This window comes from Procambarus clarkii, chromosome 3 (genome assembly GCF_040958095.1).
Source record: "Procambarus clarkii isolate CNS0578487 chromosome 3, FALCON_Pclarkii_2.0, whole genome shotgun sequence".
NCBI lineage: Eukaryota > Metazoa > Arthropoda > Malacostraca > Decapoda > Cambaridae > Procambarus > Procambarus clarkii.
Window position 1 is genome coordinate 34,126,658 of NC_091152.1, and position 7,502 is coordinate 34,134,159.

Consider the following 7,502-nt stretch of genomic DNA (forward strand, 5'->3'; position numbering starts at 1 on the left):
CCGCTTGACCACACTAATGCCCACACCCCATTATTCTGGGGTGTGGAGTTCTCAGTTGCATATTGGCTTGGGGACTGTTCTAGCTTGTTCACATTTGTGTTGCTCACGTGGCCCCACCAAGTGAGGTGATTCGATGAAATAACTATGCCCAAGCTTGCCACCGAGAGCTGTCGGGTGTTGGGTACATAAGTTCTCTCGACTTCCAACATTTTTGTACATTCAATGTGGTCAAGTGGTTAAGGTACCAGGTACACAAAGGTACACAGTGCTCCTAGCTGTCTGGGTCCGAATCCCTCTGGGGGTGTGGAATTTTTATGTGTATATATATTATATCATATTCTGTATTGATTATTTTTTGTTTAGGGCTGAAGAGGCATTTGACAGGTGCCCTCAAAAGTCACACGAGACAAGCCCATGACATCACCCTAACAAGAGAAATGTTGAATAAAAACACTTGTATAATAGACACAACCCAAGATGTAAGAAGATTACAAATTCTTGATCACTCTACATAAAAATAGAACAACCCACTATAATTACCCATATTATAGAACTATTCACTCTACCCACCACGAGAGTAAGAACAAGACCGGAACATGAAGATGCCAACATAGAGGACACTGCCCAACATGCTACGCCCAATACACCTGATTAATCTTTATATGTGAATCGTACCCCATTTTCGCCTCTTTCTCCAAACTTTAACGCCTTACTTTTCTTCCCTTTACGCCTTATTCTTGACCTTATTCTATTATTTGTATTGATCTACTTGTCTACACCTGACCCCTAATGGAATAAATCCAATATGCCGTGTACTTTCCTATCACTTGAGAATGAACCATGTAGGTTCGAAACGAGTATTTTTATAATAAGTGTAATACATTCTACAGTTATTTAACTCTTTTTTCTTCACCTCGAACGAAGATGACTTTTGGAGAACTCCTCTTACAATTACACCAAGATGCAAGAGCACTAGTCATATAAGAAAAATAATTAATACAGAATAAGCTGCCATATTCGATGAAAAATGTATATATATATATATATATATATATATATATATATATATATATATATATATATATATATATATATATATATATATATATATATATATATATATATATATTAGTATATTTTGGTAGCAGTCTTTCCTGTAGACATATATTATTAAATATGACCGAAAAAGTAAGATTAATAATTCTAACACGAATTTTCTCAATCTTTCGTACATTACGCTTCACTGTTGGAGGTAAATCAAAAATTAATTCTCCAAAATTCATTTTTATTTCTAGTCTGACGCGACACGGGCGCGTTTCGTAAAACTTATTACATTTTCAAAGACTTTAGTTCACAAATACACAACTGAATAGAACTTACGCATCTCAGATTTTATATCTACATTTGAGTGAGGTGGGAGGGGTGATGTGGCATTAACACAAGACAGAACAAGAGGGGATATTAATAGGGTATTAAAAGTATCAACACAAGACAGAACACAAACAATGGGTATTGAATAGAAGTGTTTGTAGAAAGCCTATTGGTCCATATTTCTTGATGCTTCTATATTGGAGCGGAGTCTTGAGGTGGGTAGAATATAGTTGTGCAATAATTGGCTGTTGATTGCTGGTGTTGACTTCTTGATGTGTAGTGCCTCGCAAACGTCAAGCCGCCTGCTATCGCTGTATCTATCGATGATTTCTGTGTTGTTTACTAGGATTTCTCTGGCGATGGTTTGGTTGTGGGAAGAGATTATATGTTCCTTAATGGAGCCCTGTTGCTTATGCATCGTTAAACGCCTAGAAAGAGATGTTGTTGTCTTGCCTATATACTGGGTTTGACATGAACTTGACATGAACTTGAAACCGGCCATATACTGCAGGTATGTTGACGACATTTTTACACAGGTACCTGATGTCAGACATCTGCAGGAGCTGAAGGAGGCATTTGAGCAGAGTTCTGTGCTGCGTTTCACTTACGAGATGGAAAAGGATGGGAAGCTGCCCTTTCTAGATGTAACAGTCATGGAAAAGGGCAGAGGTTTCCACACTGCAGTCTACACTAAGGAAACAAACATAGGAATGTGCCTAAATGCCAACAGTGACTGCCCTGACAGGTACAAGAGGAGTGTTGTTAACGCATATGTCGACCGTGCTCTCAGCCACAGCTCAGAATGGAAGCAAGTCGACGAAGAACTCCGTAGGGTAAGGCAGGTCCTAGTCAATAACGGCTTCTCCAATGGTTTCGTCGAAGACATCATAAGAAGGAAAGTGAAAAGCCATGCAACCTCTGAAGAGACAACTAACACAACACCTATACCCCCTATTAGACTATTTTACAGGAACTTCTTTTCCACAGCTCATAAAACGGAGGAAAGGGTCCTGAAAGATATTGTTAATAGAAACGTTATCCCTACAGACAAAAATCAGAGGATACAACTGACGATTTACTATAAAACCAGAAAAACGGCCAGCCTACTCATGAGAAACTCTACAGACACAAAACAGAACGCTTTAAAAGAGACTAACGTCGTCTATGCCTTCAAATGCCCACTTGGGGACTGTAAGCTCCAAAAAACCCAGTATATAGGCAAGACAACAACATCTCTTTCTAGGCGTTTAACGATGCATAAGCAACAGGGCTCCATTAAGGAACATATAATCTCTTCCCACAACCAAACCATCGCCAGAGAAATCCTAGTAAACAACACAGAAATCAACGATAGATACAGCGATAGCAGGCGGCTTGACTGTTTGCGAGGCACTACACATCAAGAAGTCAACACCAGCAATCAACAGCCAATTATTGCACAACTATATTCTACCCACCTCAAGACTCCGCTCCAATATAGAAGCATCAAAAATATGGACCAATAGGCTTTCTACAAACACTTCTATTCAATACCCATTGTTTGTGTTCTGTCTTGTGTTGATACTTTTAATACCCTATTAATATCCCCTCTTGTTCTGTCTTGTGTTAATGCCACATCACCCCTCCCACCTCACTCAAATGTAGATATAAAATCTGAGATACGTAAGTTCTATTCAGTTGTGTATTTGTGAACTAAAGTCTTTGAAAATGTAATAAGTTTTACGAAACGCGCCCGTGTCGCGTCAGACTAGAAATAAAAATGAATTTTGGAGAATTAATTTTTGATTTACCTCCAACAGTGAAGCGTAATGTACGAAAGATTGAGAAAATTCGTGTTAGAATTATTAATCTTACTTTTTTGGTCATATTTAATAATATATGTCTACAGGAAAGACTGCTACCAAAATATACTAATATTAAAGCGCACGACCCAGCAGCAAGGAATCAAGCCTTCACGATAAAATATCGCCAGGATCTGATTCGTGATCAGATATACAAGGCAGAGAATGAAATCAAAGACAACAAAACGCAACTACTTCATGCTACAAACGAGTGGAGAAATAGCAACATCGACCATAGTATCCGTACCCGCATTGAACAACACCTCGACATCCTCACAGACCAACATCACCTCAGCACTGAAACAAGGATTATCAAGAAACTAACATTATATGGAGGACCTATGGCAATTCCACGACCAAGAGATGGCTTCCTGAACCTTGCAGGAATTAACCTCACTGAGGACCAAGTCACTCTCCTAAATCTGGGCATAAACTGTCATGTTATGTCCAGACCGAGTGAGATGGCCCGGAAAGTAGAGTTGGAAATTCTGTTGGACGACATATTCGACCTCGAGACACAAAAGAAGGTCACTACCAAAGATACCTTACAAGCAGAACTTATTGCAGAAGGAGGAAAGAATCGAGGCAACTACAGAAGCACCATACTGTCCCCCGAGCTTAAAGCGGCAGCTAAAAGCCTTCGTGAGAACAAGGAGATAGTTGTCAGGAGAGGTGACAAGTCGCCAATATATGTCATTCTTAAAAAAGACGAATATCTGGCGAAAATGAACATCATACTCTCTGACCAAACTAAGTTCCAAAGGGTAACGAAGGACACTACAGCCGAATTAAAAGCAAAGGTCAACAAACTGATCGAAACTGTGAACGCCAAGAAATCCGGACTCCACCTGCCAAAGATCATTGGGGAATATAAACCTGGATATGCGTATGGAAATGTCAAGACGCACAAGCCTGGAAACCCACTTCGGCCAATCATTAGCCAGATACCCACACCCACGTACAGACTGGCGAAGCGACTCAACGGCCTGCTGACTCCTTATGTTCCTTGCGCCTTCAGCCTGAAGTCTCCAAAGGAATTTGTTGACTTACTGCGGGGCACACGGGCCACAGGGATAAGAGCCTCGTTGGACGTAGAATCGCTGTTTACCAACGTACCTGTGGACGAGACAATCGGAATGATAGCCGACAGAGTGTATCGTGATCCAGCCTGTACTCCTCTTGACATACCAGAAAATATTCTGAGGAAACTACTCCAAGCTTGTACTAAAGAGGCACCCTTCTTGAGCCCGGATGGGCACATGTATAAGCAAGTAGATGGGGTCGCCATGGGTTCTCCCCTAGGTGTCCTGTTTGCAAACTTCTATATGGGTACCATCGAGCAAAAAGTCTTAGTCGACATGAACTTGAAACCGGCCGTATACTGCAGGTATGTTGACGACATTTTTACACAGGTACCTGATGTCAGACATCTGCAGGAGCTGAAGGAGGCATTTGAGCAGAGTTCTGTGCTGCGTTTCACTTACGAGATGGAAAAGGATGGGAAGCTGCCCTTTCTAGATGTAACAGTCATGGAAAAGGGCGGAGGTTTCCACACTGCAGTCTACACTAAGGAAACAAACATAGGAATGTGCCTAAATGCCAACAGTGACTGCCCTGACAGGTACAAGAGGAGTGTTGTTAACGCATATGTCGACCGTGCTCTCAGCCACAGCTCAGAATGGAAGCAAGTCGACGAAGAACTCTGTAGGGTAAGGCAGGTCCTAGTCAATAACGGCTTCTCCAATGGTTTCGTCGAAGACATAAGAAGGAAAGTGAAAAGCCATGCAACCTCTGAAGAGACAACTAACACAACACCTATACCCCCTATTAGACTATTTTACAGGAACTTCTTTTCCACAGCTCATAAAACGGAGGAAAGGGTCCTGAAAGATATTGTTAATAGAAACGTTATCCCTACAGACAAAAATCAGAGGATACAACTGACGATTTACTATAAAACCAGAAAAACGGCCAGCCTACTCATGAGAAACTCTCCAGACACAAAACAGAACGCTTTAAAAGAGACTAACGTCGTCTATGCCTTCAAATGCCCACTTGGGGACTGTAAGCTCCAAAAGACCCAGTATATAGGCAAGACAACAACATCTCTTTCTAGGCGTTTAACGATGCATAAGCAACAGGGCTCCATTAAGGAACATATAATCTCTTCCCACAACCAAACCATCGCCAGAGAAATCCTAGTAAACAACACAGAAATCAACGATAGATACAGCGATAGCAGGCGGCTTGACGTTTGCGAGGCACTACACATCAAGAAGTCAACACCAGCAATCAACAGCCAATTATTGCACAACTATATTCTACCCACCTCAAGACTCCGCTCCAATATAGAAGCATCAAGAAATATGGACCAATAGGCTTTCTACAAACACTTCTATTCAATACCCATTGTTTGTGTTCTGTCTTGTGTTGATACTTTTAATACCCTATTAATATCCCCTCTTGTTCTGTCTTGTGTTAATGCCACATCACCCCTCCCACCTCACTCAAATGTAGATATAAAATCTGAGATACGTAAGTTCTATTCAGTTGTGTATTTGTGAACTAAAGTCTTTGAAAATGTAATAAGTTTTACGAAACGCGCCCGTGTCGCGTCAGACTAGAAATAAAAATGAATTTTGGAGAATTAATTTTTGATTTACCTCCAACAGTGAAGCGTAATGTACGAAAGATTGAGAAAATTCGTGTTAGAATTATTAATCTTACTTTTTCGGTCATATTTAATAATATATGTCTACAGGAAAGACTGCTACCAAAATATACTAATATTAAAGCGCACGACCCAGCAGCAAGGAATCAAGCCTTCACGATAAAATATCGCCAGGATCTGATTCGTGATCAGATATACAAGGCAGAGAATGAAATCAAAGACAACAAAACGCAACTACTTCATGCTACAAACGAGTGGAGAAATAGCAACATCGACCATAGTATCCGTACCCGCATTGAACAACACCTCGACATCCTCACAGACCAACATCACCTCAGCACTGAAACAAGGATTATCAAGAAACTAACAACATTATATGGAGGACCTATGGCAATTCCACGACCAAGAGATGGCTTCCTGAACCTTGCAGGAATTAACCTCACTGAGGACCAAGTCACTCTCCTAAATCTGGGCATAAACTGTCATGTTATGTCCAGACCGAGTGAGATGGCCCGGTAAGTAGAGTTGGAAATTCTGTTGGACGACATATTCGACCTCGAGACACAAAAGAAGGTCACTACCAAAGATACCTTACAAGCAGAACTTATTGCAGAAGGAGGAAAGAATCGAGGCAACTACAGAAGCACCATACTGTCCCCCGAGCTTAAAGCGGCAGCTAAAAGCCTTCGTGAGAACAAGGAGATAGTTGTCAGGAGAGGTGACAAGTCGCCAATATATGTCATTCTTAAAAAAGACGAATATCTGGCGAAAATGAACATCATACTCTCTGACCAAACTAAGTTCCAAAGGGTAACGAAGGACACTACCGCCGAATTAAAAGCAAAGGTCAACAAACTGATCGAAACTGTGAACGCCAAGAAATCCGGACTCCACCTGCCAAAGATCATTGGGGAATATAAACCTGGATATGCGTATGGAAATGTCAAGACGCACAAGCCTGGAAACCCACTTCGGCCAATCATTAGCCAGATACCCACACCCACGTACAGACTGGCGAAGCGACTCAACGGCCTGCTGACTCCTTATGTTCCTTGCGCCTTCAGCCTGAAGTCTCCAAAGGAATTTGTTGACTTACTGCGGGGCACACGGGCCACAGGGATAAGAGCCTCGTTGGACGTAGAATCGCTGTTTACCAACGTACCTGTGGACGAGACAATCGGAATGATAGCCGACAGAGTGTATCGTGATCCAGCCTGTACTCCTCTTGACATACCAGAAAATATTCTGAGGAAACTACTCCAAGCTTGTACTAAAGAGGCACCCTTCTTGAGCCCGGATGGGCACATGTATAAGCAAGTAGATGGGGTCGCCATGGGTTCTCCCCTAGGTGTCCTGTTTGCAAACTTCTACATGGGTACCATCGAGCAAAAAGTCTTAGTCGACATGAACTTGAAACCGGCCATATACTGCAGGTATGTTGACGACATTTTTACACAGGTACCTGATGTCAGACATCTGCAGGAGCTGAAGGAGGCATTTGAGCAGAGTTCTGTGCTGCGTTTCACTTACGAGATGGAAAAGGATGGGAAGCTGCCCTTTCTAGATGTAACAGTCATGGAAAAGGGCGGAGGTTTCCACACTGCAGTCTACACTAAGGA